Source organism: Ictidomys tridecemlineatus, chromosome 9, assembly GCF_052094955.1.
Source record: "Ictidomys tridecemlineatus isolate mIctTri1 chromosome 9, mIctTri1.hap1, whole genome shotgun sequence".
In the NCBI taxonomy this organism is placed as follows: Eukaryota; Metazoa; Chordata; class Mammalia; order Rodentia; family Sciuridae; genus Ictidomys; species Ictidomys tridecemlineatus.
In genome coordinates, this window is record NC_135485.1 from 31,094,140 (window position 1) to 31,111,840 (window position 17,701).

At 39.3% G+C, this 17,701-nt stretch overlaps 1 protein-coding gene across 14 annotated transcripts in view; it reads right to left on the minus strand.

The window, feature by feature from the left end:
* Window positions 1-17,701, minus strand: part of Apbb2 (amyloid beta precursor protein binding family B member 2) — a 388,124-nt gene that overhangs the window by 251,994 nt on the left and 118,429 nt on the right. For all 14 annotated transcript variants that reach the window (XM_078021224.1, XM_078021225.1, XM_040292516.2 and 11 more), the window contains one exon: window positions 11,061-11,216. The gene's annotated coding sequence lies outside the window, so the exon portion shown is untranslated. The remainder of the gene's footprint in view (window positions 1-11,060; window positions 11,217-17,701) is intronic.

Genomic DNA, 17,701 nt, shown 5'->3' on the forward strand with positions numbered 1-17,701 from the left:
CTATATTATAAATATAAACAATTATATATGCACAAATACACACACAAATATCTCCATCTATATATATTTTGGAAATGCCTCTTTCTTCTCCCTAGTAGACTAAAATTCTTATACTCAGGTCTAAACACTTTGAAATGTGGGGCCCATAATTCTGACCATGACTAAGATTGAGACAATTCTATAGAAAGGCAAGGCAAAAATAAATATTACTTAGTCAGAGGAGGTACTTACCAACCATTCTGGGGAATAAAAAGTTTCTCAAGTCCTTCTGACACTAGAAAAACAACATCACTTACTGATTTTTTTAAAAATGAAACATCAAGTATCATCTATTGAAAGACGGATAACTCAGGGACATCACAATGGGCTCATCCTCCAGACCACCAATGTCTAAACTATAAAAAGTAATTGTCGTTTTCAGATCTATTATTAAATTTCAGTGTTCGCTGTGAGACCAGAAGAGGTATCTTACACCACAGGAAAAGGAACATACCAGTTTCAGGCCAGCCTACGAAAAGATGAGGAGTCAGGCAGGTATTGGAAGAGTTTAAGGTAACATCTCCTTTGACCTGTGACCTTTGCCTAGAGGTTTTAATTTATGAGAAAAGCAAACTCTGGACACACAAATCAAAAGCTATTTTGGCTTTATCTGTGCCCCAGTCATCACTTCAAGTCCAAACAGGCAGGTCTTGCAAAGCAAACAGAACCCTGATTAGTGCAATCAGAGTGTGAGGACACCGCGCCGCGCACCAGCCCTGTGGTCTGAAAAGCAAATATGGCTCAAGCCAAGGCTCCCTTTAAAGCAAACAAACTGAGCATAAATCACACCTTCAGACACACTCCAGGACGACGGGCTTCTCTGTGTGCATATCACACTGAGTAAATACCCTTTTCCCTAATATTTCTCAACTCAATGTTTTAACTCATAAGCTTTCAAGGGAATGCTTGCTAGCTTAACTTTGCCACTTTTCACACAAAAATCACCTCCTTCCTCTGCACCCACAGAGGACAAGAAAGACAGACAAATGAATACTAGGAAAAAAATATGCAATGTTTTCAAAATATTTAGGATTTTATAAATACATTAAAAATAATGAAGCAAAGAGGCCATTATCATAACCTCCCCTCCCCCTCGCGCCCTCCCTCCCCCTCCCTCCCTCCCTCCCTCTCCCCCTCCCCCCCCCCCTCTCTCTCTCTCTCTCTCTCTCTCTCTCTCTCTCAAACAGTAAATGGACAAAGTCAGAAAACTCAAATACTATAGAAAATAAAAAGAAACATTTTCCAGTGTACTAATGGTTATATCATGTCATTTTTAGGAGAAATAACTTACATACCAGCCTAAACACCTTTTTAAAAAATTATACAAAAGGGACCTGTCTTATCACTCTTCTACAAAACATTTTTTTTCAGTGTGTGTGAGCGTGCAGGCACAACCCACCACATGTCCATTTTTTTAACATGCTGCAACTTATACAAATAGTTTTTAAGTGAACACTTTTGTGAAATCGATAGTGACTTTAAGTCTTGAAACACATCACAGCTACTTTCTAATTGTCTACTTGAGAAGACAAAGGAATCTCAAGCCGTAGTCTCTTTTGCAAATTCTAAATATCACAACAAACTTTTGCCACAAACTGCATCACAGCCCAGGTAGACAGCCAACCCTCAGCAAACCAAATCAAGCTCTTCTCCATAACACAGCTCCATGAACCCAGCCAGAAATGGCCAATAGCCAGGCTGGAGGTCAGCCACGACAGTCTACAGAGGGTTCTGTGTGGCCCACGTCTTACTTCAGTAGCTACTACACCCTTTGTGGAAGAGGCAGGCACAACCACAGGATGAGAAAGGAGGAAGGGGCTGCCATCTGCCAGGTATTCCGCCAAGAACACCTACTACCAGCTGAAAATCGAGACAAGCAGAAGATGGATCAGAGTTAAACACCTGGGTCCCTCGCCACTGTCAAAAGCTAGGCAGCTACCAAAGTAGTCACGAGAAGGACAAAGCAAGCAGAGTGGGCTCAGGGGACTCAGGATGCTCTGGCTTCTCTAAGTAGCCATGTGGAAGCAGCCGACTCTCTCGACAACCAAGCTGCCTTTGGGGACCTCACAGAAGGCTGAGGGTTGTGCAGGGCGGGGCCCCACATCTTGCTATGAAACCAAGAACAACTTCCCAGACACGCCCCGCATTTTTATTTCCAATTCTGAGGCATTTTTCCTCAGGTAAAAAATGCTTGAAGGGCCCTATCCACGGACACCCACTTAGCTTTTACTAATTTACCAATGATAACAACAGGCCACCTCTCCAGATTAGCCTACATTCATAGTTACCACTGTCTCCTTGGAAATTCCAAAGCATTCTATTCATATATTTCTTTGGACCTTTATTATCTCATTTGTTATTTTAAAAATGAAAGCCATATAGAGACAGAAACAGAGAGAGTTTACCACTTTATAGGCAACCACTTTACAGGCAGTGCCTTTACTTATAAAGGAATATCATGTAGTTGGGAGGGGACCTCTAGATTCAAATTTAAATAAGTAATGTCAGATTTGGACAAAATCATTTGATCTCTCCAATTCTGAGCTTCTTTAGCCATGCCTCTCTGACATTACTGTTGTGGGGTTAGATTAAATGAGGTCTATCCCAGCCTCCCGCAGCCCCAGTGAGAGCTGAGGAAGTACTCAGGGACTTAGCATCCTGGACATGCTCAGTAAAATGCTACTCGCCCCAGAGGCCTGGCATTGCAGCTGCCCCCGCAGTGAAGAAGTTTCATTCAGTAGCCTCCAGCGACTACCACCACAACCTTCCAGAGGGGAGGCCTCACCACCATCGCTTGGAATTTCACAGAATTGGACAGAGGTAAGGAAACTAACTTAGCATGTTATCACGCAGAAATTCATGCCTGATCGAGATCAGGAGGCATTTCCAATGCAGTTTCACAATCATAAGTCAAGAGTCTAACGTCAGACATTTTATTTCTGAGATAAATCTTTGGTAAAATCACTAATTACTGTCTAACTTTCGTAGGCAGGATGACACTCTACAGACGTCAGGAAAGAGCCATCGTTGCTACAAACTAAGCATCTTCATGAAAATTACCCTGTGAAACTAACATGGAATAGTTACTAAGACTCTAACATCTGTACTCGAAGGGCCTTGGCTGAATAATGATTAGAGTAAAAACTGTTTTTCTTTCCTTCTCAAAAAAAAGATACAAGGGGTGCTGACACAAAACAATTTTCTAATGCAAACTATCTGATGTTGACACTCATTGTTTATAAATTACTGGTCTGGATACTGTCTATGTAGAAGCATTCAATAGACTATTTTTGTTTATGAATAGAACTGGTAATCAATAGTTATTTGTGCAGATAATAATTAATTTGGAAATTTCAGTTTTGAGTAGTTACCATGCTATGAATATAGATCTTGATTCAACAATCTAATTAAATGTTTCATTCATCACAAATCAGTATTGAGAAAGTACTGTTTGTTCTTACATCAGCAATTACATTAAAATGCATAGCAACTCACATACAGTATCTTTGAAAGCTTTTAAAGAAAACCTATATTTCACAGGTTATTTAATACAAAAAAATAATAAAATAAAATATAAGCCAAATACTAAATGATATAATATTCTAAACTCTATTAACATACTTATGGTAAGCATCTTCATTACACCTTGACATAGAAATGTGGTTTCTACTAATGATACCAAGTTCCAGATATTCTGTTTATTCTTGTATTGACTCAGCAAAATGTAAGTTGACCTGATTATTTTTTTTCGGGGGGGGGGGGGGGGCGGAGGGATGGGGGGGGAACGGGTGCTGGAGATCAAACCCAGGGCCTTGTGCACGTGAAGCAAGCACTCTACCAACTGAGCTATATCCCCAGCCCAGTTGAGCTGATTTTAATCAATTCATGATCAAAAAATTATTGGCTAGAGGCTTCTCAAATATAACCATACCACAACTTAAACTTCAGAGATTCGGTCCTCCTGGACCCCTAACTTCAGTCAGCAAAAGGCTGTCTTCAAAGTTAAGAGCAGTTAGGAGGTCACCCTCCAAAGAAAACCAAGACTCCATCTTCCTAAAATATTACACTAGGCCCCTCAGAGGGCCCTTCTGTGAAGAGGCTGCAAAGATGTTCTTCTCCCCGAGAGAAAGAAAAGAAAATTCAAGGAGTGACTATACAGACTCATGACCCCCACGTCTGGGGTTCTAGAGATAGAAATGAAGGCTTACCCTTGAATTTTTCTTTTAAATGAATGCTAAAAAAACAATTCCATGCTACTCTACAGATGCATTTTTATGAAGTGACATGGAAAGTAAATGACTGCCCAGGAAACTAAAAGGGCCAGGTAACAAACACGTCTACCCATCAAGCTGATCTACAGGTTGAAAGCGAAGGTAACAAAGAAAGCAGGAAGCTGAGAAGCCACCTGGAGAAAGGAGCAGTTGGGAAGACACAGATTGAACTAATGGAACTGCTGAAAACAGGCTCCAAACCTGACAGGGCGATTTTGTTTGTTTGCTTGCTTTTTTTTAAATTTTTTTTTTTAAGAGAAAGAGAGAGAATTTTAATATTTATTTTTCAGTTTTCGGTGGACATAACATCTTTGTTTGTATGTGGTGCTGAGGATTGAACCTGGGCCGCACGCATGCCAGGCGAGCGCGCTACTGCTTGAGCCACATCCCCAGCCCCAGACAGGGCGATTTTTCAACAGAAGTCCAATGGAAGAATCAGTGATAGCTACAGGCCACAGAAGGGAAACGTCTCTGAATGCCACCAAGGCTAAATCAAGATTTTTTTTTTCAAATTAAAAATAAAAGCCATGACCTGAACAAGATAATCACTGTACTAGAAAATAGTCAACTAGAATACAAGCATCGCAAAAGCAATAACTTTTTAACCCTTCCTTTTTCAATCTTTAGCCACTTACAATTTCTACACTGTTGTAGCTGAAGATCAGATATAAATTTGCTGTGTTCATATTTCTAATATAATCATGCTAATGTTTTAACAGTAGTCTAGTGAGAACTATACTCATACAAAGAGAAAATACAGTAGGTGAATTTAAAATACAGATAAATTCTAATTACAATATGAAAAATGTTCAAAAACCATATGGAATGACAGTATGCCATCAAACCTGGACACTTTAATTAACAGATTTTTCTATTTAGTAAAATAAGAGTTTTATGACACCTATCTTTCCCTGTATGACATCCAATCCATATCATCATTAATGAAAATTCCCGAAATAACCTACCAGACTTGTATATCCTTCAGTCAGGAATTTTGGCAATGATTAGGATGGAGGTGACGAAAAATTTAACTTGTTTTATACAAATGGACAACAGGCATGAAAATGCTTACCACCTTTAAGAAGAACAAAGCACTGTTCAAGGTAATAGAGGGCTGGGTGTGTAGCTTAAGAAACAAGATAAAGTATTATATATAGTCACCTGAAAAATGCATCTATATTGAAAAATGCATTGTCTTCTACCATTTTAAATGCATCACTATTCCAAAGAGAAATTACCAGTGACCAGGACTTTTAACAGTGGTAAAAAAAACAGAAAAGGAGAGGGAATAATAATAATAATTTTTTAAAGGAAGAGAAATTGCAACTCAAGCCTATTTCTTGAACAAACGCTTTTTATAGAAAAATTGCTTTGCAAAAGCCAAGTGCAGTGTGGTGGAGACCCAAGGAAAGGCATATAAACCGAAGGAACAGAACTGTCGGTCTAGAAATGAACCCTTACATTTGGACCAACTGATTTTCTACCGAGGTACAGAGACAATGGACGGATAAAGTACAGTTTTTTCAGCAAATGGTGCTAGGATGGTATGTGCTCAAAATAGACTAACATAAAATGAGCTTAGACCCACACTTCTCACCATACATAAAAGTTAACCTCAAATGCCCCAAAGATCAAAATGTAAGGTCTAAAACAAAAGTTCTAGGGAGAAATACTGGAGAAAAATCTTTGTGTGCTTTTATTAAGAAATCATGAGTTTGAAAAGATAAAAACTGATAAATTGAGGCTCATAACAGTTAAAAATTTTTAATCTACATAGGGCACTCCTAAGGAAAAAAAGTTTATACACACGGTTTCCTACACTGAATCAACACATTAGTTAAAATTTACATTATTTCATTGTGGCAGGGGAAAAAAATAACACCATTAAGAAAGTGAAAAGACCAGGAGAGAGACTGGGGAAGAAGGTACAAATAGCACATCCAATAAAGGACCTACATCCAGACTACATGTAGAAAGAGATGACCCAATATAAAAATGGACAAAATATTTGAATAGGCATTTCCCCCACGTAGGTACAGCAGTGGCTAAGAAGCTCACCGACTGAGTAGATAATGAAAAAATCAATTTCATGATTACCATTTTTTGGTCCTTATCAAAAGTTAACATAAGAATGATTTTATTAGAAAGTCCAAACTATCTTTGTGCTTCTCATGTCACAAGAAATAATACTTGCCCCATTTGCAGATGACACTTGTAATACAGAAAATACTAATTCCACTTTTATGTATAACTACAATACACCAATTAAAAAATCAATTAACACTGGGCACAATGATGCATGCCTATTCTCAGGAGCTAGGGTGGGCTGAGGCAGGAAGATGGCAAGTTCGAGTCCAGCCTTAGCAACTCAATAAGGTCATAAGCAACTCAACAAGACCCTGTTTCAAAATTAAAAATGAAATAGGGTTGGGGATATAGATCAATGGTAAAGCACCTCTGGGTTAGATCCCTAATAACCCCCCCACAAAAGAGATCAATTTTTAAAAAAGAAAATATACATAAACAATTTTTAAAAACTATCCGTACTTATAAACTAGTTCAACTTGGCTACAGAAAACAAAGACATTATACAAAAATCAACTGTACTTCTAAATAATACATTAGCAATAAATAATCTGAAATGAAGTTAGAAAAACAACTCCATTTGTAAAGACATCAAAAAGAAAAAACACTTAGGAATAAATTTAACATAGACATAAACTCATTGGAAAGCACACAAGTGTTGAAAGAAATTAAAGACTATCTAAAAAAATGAAAAAAGCATCCCATATTCATAAATCAGAACTCTGAATATTAATATAGGGATTGAATGCAATCCCTATCAAAAGGGATTGGTTCAACATTCAACATTCAAAACCCAATTAATAAAAGCCTTCATATAAATAACTAAAATAAATATCACTAAGTGAGACAAACAAATCTGAAAGTGCCACTTACTATATGATTCCAACTATATGACATTCTGGGAAAAGGAAACTGGAGATGATAAAAAGATCAGGGATTTAGGAGAAGGTGGAGAAGGATGAACGGGTAGAACACTGGAATTTTTTTTTAATATTTAATTTTTTAGTTGTAGTTGGACACAATATCTTTGTTTTATTTGTTTATTTTTATGTGGTGCTGAGGATCGAACCCAGGGCCTCACACATGCTAGGTGAGCACTCTACCACTGAGCCACAACCCCAGCCCCTGAACACTGGAGATTTTCATGGCAGTAAAACTATTTCTTTTTACTTATTTTCTTAAATTTTTTTTAAAAAATTTTATTCTTTTTAGATATATATGACAGTAGAGTGCATGTTGTCATATTCTACATACATGGAATATAACTTATTCTAATTAGGATCCCATTCTTGTGGTTGTACATGATATGGAGTTTCCCTGGTAGTGTGTTCATACATGACCAAAGCAAAATTATGTCTGATGTATTCTACCCTCTTTCCTATTCCCATTCTCCTTCCTTCCCTTCATTCCACTTTGTCTAATCCAATGAATTTCTGTTCTCCGTGCCCCATCCCCCTATTGTATGTGAGCATCTGCATATCAGAGAGTACATTTGGCCTTTGGTTTTTGGGGATTGGCTTATTTCTTTTAGCATGATAGTTTCCAGTTCTATCCATTTTCCAGCAAATGCCACAATTTCGTTCTTCTTTATAGCTGAGGAATATTCCACTATGCATATGTACCACATTTTCTGTATCCATTCAACTGTTGAAAGGAAAATAGGTTAGTTCCATAGCTTAGCTATTGGGAATTGAGCTGCTTTACACATTGATATGGCCACATCACTATAGTATGCTAATTTTAAGTCCTTTGGGTGTATGTTGAGTAGTGGGATAACTGGATTAAATGGTGGTTCCATTCTAAATTATTAAAACTATTTTTTGTATGATATTATAATGATGGGTACATGCTATAATATTTTGCAAAGCCCACAGAATATACAACACAAGGAGAGGATCTAAAATAAATTATAATCTTTAGTTAATTACAACATATCAATATCAGCTCATTGATTATAACTAATGTGCCACATTATTGCAGATATTAATAATAGGAGAACCATGCAAGGGAGATAACATGGAAACTCTCTATACTTTCTGCTCAATTTTCCTATAACCTATTCCCCCACAACAAAGTCTATGAATTTTTAAATAAGCCAATAATGTTATCAATTTCAATGATAATAAAATCTAACATTCAGAAGAGAAAAATAAATCTTGAAAATTCACTGATGCACTTAGAACCTGCTTGGAACAGAAATCCAAGTGAGGTTTCGGTGAGGCGGCTGCTATTACCCTGTGACGTTAAACTCTGGGCAGCTTTCTGACAAGCTCTCATTTGGCTGCTCCTGAAACAATTGTATTTACAGTAAATAACAAGATTCTATTACTAGTGATGCTCTGAAATTATCTTCCTTATCTGTAATTTGCTTTAACTATAGGTTCTGGAGAGCCCTCCTTTCTTTTAGATTCAAAATCAAATAACTGAATTAAAGGGATTTTTTTTTTTTAAATGTTCCTAAAGTCTAAATCTCACTTCTGCTTTGTAAACAGCCCTCTCTGCTACTTTCTCCACCATGCAGTAGAACTCAGAATTCCACCCCAGCTCCCACAGAACTGTGTTCCGGCTCTAGTAACATACCCTCCTATGGTGTGTGAGCTACCTCCTGGCCTGCACCCCACACCCTGCACCTCTGAAGGAAGGCCAATGCCACAGTCATTGTATTGAGAGCCCAAACCTAGAAACAACTGCCAATCAGGAGGCTTTGGATATATGTTACCTCCCAGGCTAGCAAGTAATGAGAGATGCTGATTTTAGGCTAAACTGGTGACCAAAGTTTGTACATGTGTGTGCGCATGCATGCACGTATGTGTGTATGCATGTGCATGCATGTATATAAATGTGTATGTGTTTGTGTGCATATGTGTAAATATGTATGCACGTGTCTCTATGTTTATGTGTATATGCATACATGTTCCCCCCTCTCAGCTGCTTTCTTCCAACCCCCTATTCTGATTTTTTCTATGGTGACTTAATTCTCAGAAAGTCTTTCCCCAGTGTTACGGTTTGAATATGAGGTGTCCCCCCAGAATCTCCTGCACGAGCAGGCAAAATGCTCAGATTGTGAGAGCCGTAACCTAATTAGTGTATTAATTATTTGATGGATTAATAATTTGAAAGAACAAATTGGGTAATAACTATAGGCAGGTGGGACGAGACTGGAGGAGATAGATCGGTGGGGGTGTGTCCTTGGGGATCATATCTTGCCTCCCTGGGTCCTCCTAATCTGCTTCAGGGCCACCAAGAGAGAAGCAGAGAAGTCAAGCTCTTCTGCCATCATGTTCTGCCTCGTCTCAGGCCCAGGGCAACACAGCCAGTCAACAACTCTGAAACCATGAGCCAAAATAAACTTTTCCTCCTCTAAGTTTTTTTTTTTTTTCAGGTATTTTGGTAACAATGACAAAAATCTGACTATTGTACCCACATAAACACAAAAATTACCACTAGCAGCTGCCACTCAACAAACTTACAGGAAGGAAAAACTTCTAATAGATTGCTGGGATGAGAGTACTGGTCAACTGACCACTGCCAGGTGTAGTGGCACACACCTGTAATCCCAGTGGCTCAGGAGGCTGAGGCAGGAGGATCATGAGTTCAAAGCCAGCCTCAGGAAGTTAGCAAGGCCCTAAAGCAACTCAGTAAAAAACCTGTCTCTAAATAAAATATAAAAAAGGGCTGGTGATGTGGCTCAGTGTTTAAGCATCCCTGGGTTCAATCCCTAGTACCAAAAAACAAAATTTAAAAAACTGACCATTGTGACTGTGGCTGGCCAAATTTATGTCACATGCTTAAGAGAAAGTCAGCAGGGTCACCTCCTCTAACTACACAGGTTGAAAATGAGGCCAAGGTAACTGCCCAGAGAAAATCTGGGTGACATAATAAGAGAAGGCAGCAGATGTTCACCATTTTATGGTTCTCAGTGACCACTGATTCCCTCCTTCTTAGCAGGTACATGTTTACTGCTTATTATTGCTATGCAAGTTACCTGGTGTCTGTAGAGTCTGGCCTGCACAATAAACTTCCTAAAATGAAATCTCTTCCCCCTTAGTGCCACACAAGGGCTATCCATGTTATCTGGTTCTCCTGGTCCACAGTGAGGCTATTCTGCATTTACTTGAATGCCCATTAGATTCAGGAAATGTCTCCTCTTGTCCTCTTTGACTATCTTAATGTCAAATGCACACACTGCTGAAAACAAATGTGGGTATATGTGGATAACACGGAAACTCTCAAGTCACACACAGCCAGAAGCACCCCAACAGAAATGACCCACTTTTCTGAGTGTGAAAACACAACTGAGCGCACATTTCTGAACATACCAGTGCAAGCCCATGAGTGAGGATGGGGCTTTCTCTCCAAAACAAAGCCACAATCTCTGAGGCCCTGGTGGGTGACCCCTGCTTTTTCCATATTTGGATGGAGGCTCTTTCTTCTCTTCTCTGAGAGACAAGGGGAGGATGAAAGAGATGATGGGACAGAAGAGAGGACAGGAAGAGAAACAAAGGAAGACAACACCACACTCGGCAGAGAAAGCTGTCCCGTGCGCCACTGAATGTCCCAGGGATCATTATTTGGGCTTGTCTCAAAAATGCTTATGGAAGGAGCAAAACAGTCTTCCCTATCAACCCAATGCACTTTATCCAGCCTCTCTTATCGCATACCAACCTGAGTCTGCGGAAGTTCTCGTCTGTCTCAGCTTTTCAGAAGAGCTTTCTTTTATGGATTTTCCATCCAGCCAATGTCTCTGCTCCTCGGTTGGGCAGATCCGACCACAGCATGCTTGGCCGGCAATCGCAGCGACTCACCCACGGCAGCTCCAACCTGGAGGGGCAGAAGCCAAAAGCCATCATGAGGACTCTTATTCACAAACTGCCCCTCTCTCTCAAGGGTACATAGTTGGCAGGACAGCCTCAAATACCTTCCAAATGTTTAAAATCATTAACGAACAGAGGCAACAGCGTAGGGTATCCTAAAGACACGTGCGGGCCACTCTGAGGGGAGGATTGGACTATTCAGTCATTATTGAAAAGGTTTGGCCACACAGTTATGCTCTGTTGGTGGAAAATTTAAAAGCCAGATGTTTTAATTAACCACGGAAAACACCAGCTACAACTAAAATTTCATGAACACACTGATCTGCCCCATGGAAAACCACAGGAATGTTCTGGCAAAGCTCAGTCGGAATTCTTGGGACACAGAGGCCTGGAGTCATTCCCCTTAGGAACTCAAACAGAAAATTAACTTGCTCAATATGTTTCAAAAAGTAAAATGAAACCCAGATTTAATCTCAATCAAACATGAAAACATTTCAGGACTTCAAAGGACACCAGCAAAAGACACAGTGGTGGAGACCATTAAAAAAAAAAAAATTCTAATGTGGTCCAGGATTTAGAATATATTTACAATGCAGTGTGGACGTTGTAACAGAAAATTTTACAGGCTAAATAATCCAAAGGAGAAACTAATGATCTTTCATTTCGAAACCAATACTCAACAAGTTAAATTGTAAATATTATCAGATGTACAATAATCTGGGAAAAGGAATCTCTTCACCACCCTGCTGCCAAACGTGTGGCCTTGCCCACACTGGATAGCTTCAGCTGGAGGAATCAGGGCATCCAGGAGTACACTGTTAAAATGACATGCTTGCTGGTGCTGCAGCCAGCAATGCTGACACAGAAACACAAATAAGAGAAAGGAATTAGTGAGTAATCGATTACAAGAGCTGATGGATTAAGAAATCTTCGTTTGTCAATTATAGTAATGGTTATGATGTTTACACATGCCAAATATTGAAAGCCTGTTCAAGAGGGAACGGGACAAATGTTATTTTCAGATACTGGTCCACAATTCTATTTCTGTAAGTCAAAACAGTCCCTGTAATAAGCATGCCAAACACAATATTTCATTAATCTCTGCCTTTGTTTGAAATCTCAGTTTCAAAAACCATCGTGAAAGGATCACATCCAGAAAAAAGGAAAGATATCAAGTTTTAGATTATATAGTAGGGTCCTAGTTTCATTCTACAAACTGGGTGTGTATAAACTAAGGACACCAAAGTGTGCAAAATTACACTTCTGGAAGCCACATGTATTTCTTTTGGGGTTCTTTCCAAATTTTCCACAATATATATTGCTTGTACAACTGAGATTTTTAAATAAGGGCTTTTTTTTAAGAGTATGGGAATGCAAAACAAAAACAGGATATCTATGCCATATTAGCCTCATCTGTAGGTTGCCTCTTGTCTGAATAATAAGAGCTAATAAATGAAGAAGCACGGTTTAACTTAAGTCAGTCCAGGGTAAGCATCATCAATTCAAAAATTCCAAAATCCAAAATGCTCCAAAATCTGAAACTTTGAGTGCCAACAAGACACACAAGTAGGAAATTCTATACTATGAAACTTTGTTTCATGCACAAAAATATTTTAAATATTATGTAAAATCATTTTCAGGCTATGTGTATGAGGTACATATGAAACAGACAAATCCTGCATTTAAACTTGGGTCCTTTCCCCAGCATGGCTGTTCATGAAGGTACTTTTTTTTTTTTTTTTAATCCAAAAACAAAACAATTCTAAAATACTTCTGATACTCTGCAAAGTGACACTCAAAATATAGTTCTTAATTTAGAAGTTCAAACTCCAGTGTCCAGTTATTAAATTTATTTTAATAACTCAGGATTGAAAGTGGGCCCTTTGCCTAGAATTGTGCAAAAAAAAAAAAATCTTTTTCTTTAGTTTTGCAAACTTGCCACAGAGATCACATTGAAACCTATCACTGGCAAGGCCATACAACTGTCACCTAACTAAAAGAGCTCCCCCTGGGGTTACTTACTGGTTCCGCAGCAGCAGGGCCTTTGGCCACACCTGCCTCCCTTCTGATCCTATTAGCATCCCAAAATACACAAAGCACAGGGTAGCGGGGACCATGGCAATCTATCACTCCAAGAAGACCATGCCCAGAGAAGTAAAATGCTTTTTCCCTCAATCACACAGCCAGGAAGCAGGGGTGCGAGTCCAGGTCACCTGCCTTCCCCCTGATAAGCTCTCCTTCCACCCTAACTTCTCAACATGCACCCTCGGAGACAGCATTTGTATGAATCACACACATACACACACATTAAATTCACTTCAGCAAAACTTGCAGAACAGACAGAAATCTGTTCTACCAAAACTGAAATGCAGACAGGAAAAATAGTGAAAACCCAACCCCAGGCTAATAGACATGGCCCTGCCCAGAATGCATTCAACAAAAGAAACAATGGCTGCACTGTGCCTGGTAGCAGGTGTCCTCAACAGAAACTGCCTATCACATCGAAAGTCCTACTACTAGTACTGTTGATAGCAGCTCTGTCCCCCTGCTCAGAGTGGGACAAAAGGTTTTCAACAAGATAAAACTATACCTGTGCCAAGCCACCTGCGAGAGACAGGAAAGGCTCACGCTAATCCATGAGAGTCACCTGACTTACGGCATCAAGTCCTGGCCTCTCACTTCTACAAAGGTGACCCAAGGGGAGGATGTCAGCAGTTTTGAAAATTCAGAAAACAACTCACTAAAGAGTGAAAATAATCCTGATGCTTCACATCTTACGTTTTATACAATCTTAGAAAATGAGCAGAGTTTTGGTTTTTTTTTTTTTCCTTCATAATTTTTTTCTCTGAAACAGCGCTCACCTCCAGTTCTTTCTTACAGTGCCCAGGTCACACGAATCAGAAACCTAAGTCACAAAATGTGACTAAGCCTGAACAGCAAGGGAAGCAGAGGACAGATGGCAATGGCAAACTCAAACCCGCCTCTCCCCACTGTGCACCAGGACAACAAAGGCGGGTACAGCCGCATCAGGGATGATGGGATCCAGCTTTGTAACAGCCTGCACACTCACAATGGCTCTGTCCAGCCCTGGCTGAGGAGGCAGGCACCGGCTGCAAAGAGAAAAGGCTTTCTTTCCACCCCAAACCGCTCTTAAAGTCCCCGCCATATATTTCTATGCCTAGACCCTGGAGGGCCCACAATACAAGCGGTGGTAGTCCCCTCCTGTGGCTCAGTTCCAACACTACAGGCGACTGTCCACAGCGGGCAAAAGGAATTCAATTCTTATTGAGACTTCACAACAAAATCAGAGCATTGTGAGTATTGTTCAGCCAACTCTTTAAAGTCATCCGTAAGATAATGACTGTAAGTTCAAATTGAGCAGTCTGATAGAATTAACTCTGACCTACCAACCCCACACTGGACGAAATCTTGCTGAAATCACCAAATTATCTTTCTCAATAAAAGGGTAAATAGAAATGAGAATTAGCTTCATAGATTTTGAAATCCTTCATTACTCAGAACCTTGGCTCCAGATCGTGGCTTTGGCAAGATGCACACCCAGATATTGCTGCCATTTGAGAACCTTACATATTTGGCCAACATTTTCTATTATCATAGGGAAGGTTACTGCTTCCTGAGCCTATTCCAGAATGAACAGGCAAGGGCTGGGGATGTAGCTCAGTGGTAGAGCACTTACTCTGCATGAGCAAGAGCCTGGGTTCAATCCCCAGCCAATAGATAGATAGATAGATAGATGATTGATAGATAGATAGATGGATGGATGGATGGATGACCAGGCAAACAAGAAAGAAAGAATATATTTGAGAACACTCCTCTCACAGCTATGAAATTTATTTTAATAACTTAGATTATACTATTGACAAATTTACTTCTTAAAGTGTTTGGGAGAAAGGAGAACATAAATTTCTTGAAAGAATGAGAGCTAGTTTTAAAAATGTTTTTTCCCCCCTAAAAATCTATCAGGCTCTCATCACAAGTAACCAAAAAAGGATCACTGTGACTAACCCAAACCAGCACTTAACAAAGTTAGTGACTGAAGATGAGGATAGCAGTTTGGGAAAACCTGCACATAGGACATTTTCCTGTCACACTCTCAAATAAAGAGGGTCTCAACTGTGCAGAGGGGAAAAACTAATGTTCATTAATATTCTAAAGGCCGTTCTAGAACAAGGGAGGAAGAAAGCAACGGATTCAGAGATTGTGGTTCCAGCTCTGCTACCTACGACCCAAGGCTTTCTGAGGTAGCTCACTTAGTCTCTTTTATCTTTGTCCCTTCAAATGCCAGTCAACCTCGTGGAAACCAACTAGGAACGATCATAAAACAGCCCATTATGCATCCATCCAACAAATATTAACTAAGAGAGTACTATGCTGCCTGCAATGATACTGTGAATGAAGGAGACATAGGTTCCTCCGGGCAGAACTGCACTGAGCGAGGTTGGATCTGTGCAGAGGCACAGGAGACCTGGGAACAGCAGGCAGCAACTTATCAGACCACACCAGACAAACACCAGCGTCACCTTTGCAACAAGTCCATAAGATGGGTCATCACTAGAGCTGTGATTGTGGCTCAGTGGTGGAGCACTTGCCCAGCAGGTGTGAGGCACTGGGTTCGATTCTCAGCACCGCATAAAAATAAATAAAGGTCTATCAATATCTAAAAAAAAATATTTTTTAAAAAAAGAAAAGTCATCACTGAAAAAAAATAGATGTGATTGCTCGTTTCGGTTATTTAACTGTTAGGTCATTCATTTAGTAGGTTTTTATTGAACAATCACTATGTGCCAGGTACCATTCTAGAAGCTGGGGATTTGGTGCTACACAAAGCTTTTGCCTAATGTAGCTGATTTTTCAGTCATTCTTCATCCACGTGAAATGTAAAATAGATGTACTAAATACACACAAGCAGCCATGTTGCTTCTGTGGCAATATAATAGTGTAATTTTTTTTAAAATCAAAGTCTCCATACACAAAGCTTCAAGGAAAATGCAGTAAACATTTTACTTCTTATTTTAATCTCCAGGCCACATTTTACAATGTACCAAATAACTGCCCCTGTATGAAAGGCACTTGTAGATTTGAGGGATTACAGCCTGTGTGTGTCTTGGCATGGAGCAGCGCACTCCCCACACTCGCCCCCCCCCAAGGAAAAAGAATACATGCTGGAATCTAGCCAGCAACAACTCCAGCTTTAACAAGGGAAATATCAGTTATTTTAGAAGCATTTCCTGCATTTTTCCAAAGAGTTAAAAAAAAAAAGTCTGAAATATTTATTTTAGAAACTAAGCTCAAGTTCAATTTTAACATGCCAAATGTCTGTCTCAGCAAAGTTTCTATTTAAAAAAAAAAAAAAAAAAAAAAAAAAGCTTTATTTAATTTTAAGAAGTCCTGAGAACCAGGCTGTCCAGGACATAATCTACGCTGATATCCCAAAATTCAATATGGGATGGAAGGAAAGGGGCTGGTGAAGGGTGAGAAAGAGAAAGAAAGGTATGGGACTGAGAGCCACATATTAATCTCTAGGACTAATAACTTAAACACACAACAGATACTCAGAGCTGGTGTTCCAAATGCTTAGCAAGGAAGACAGTCAATACCCAAATAAAAGTGACCCCAAATGCTTCTCGAGTCCAGAGCAAGGGTTCTGAAACTGATTTTTCCTTCAAGAAAACACAAAGCCAAGTTCTCTGACATAGCAGGCCTGGGGTAGCATCTGGGAATTTTTTTTAATTATTATTTTAATTGTCCCCAAATGATGCTGATGCACAGCCATGGGAACCACTGCTTTACTGTATTTACTTGCTGAAGAGGACTGAAATATTTTTATTTTAATAACAGAAAACTGTTTTGCTAAGTGTTTTCCATTAATCTTAACATTCATCCTGAGGCAGAAACTGTCATTTCTATGCTTATTTTCAAGGAGAAATCTGAAGCGTAGAAAAATTCAATAATCTGACTGGTGTTACAATTAAAGACCTGATACAAATACGTGACAACAAAACGCACCATTATATACAACCGTAATGCACCAATTAAAAAATGGAAATAGAAAAACAATTTTATTTTATATTAAAAATTTTAAAATTAAGTGCCTGAATTTTAAAAAAAGTTTTTTAGTTGTCAATGTTTTAGTGTTTATTTTATTTATTGATACATGGTGTTGAGAATTAAACCTGGTGCCTCACACATGCTAGGCAAGGGCTCTGCCACTGAGCCACAATCGCAGCCCAAGGGCCTGGATTTTTTTTTTTTTAATGTTTTCTTAGTTGTAGATGGACACAATATCTTTATTTTATTTTTTTTTATGTGGTGCTAAGGATCAAACCCAGTGCCCTACACATGCCAGGCAAGCGCTCAACCACTGAGCCACAACCCCAGCCCAAGGGCCTGGATTTTAATCCAGGTCTTAGCTGCCCCATATTTTCTTAACACTCTGATCCGGTGAACTTTAGGAAGCTATCATCTCTTTTC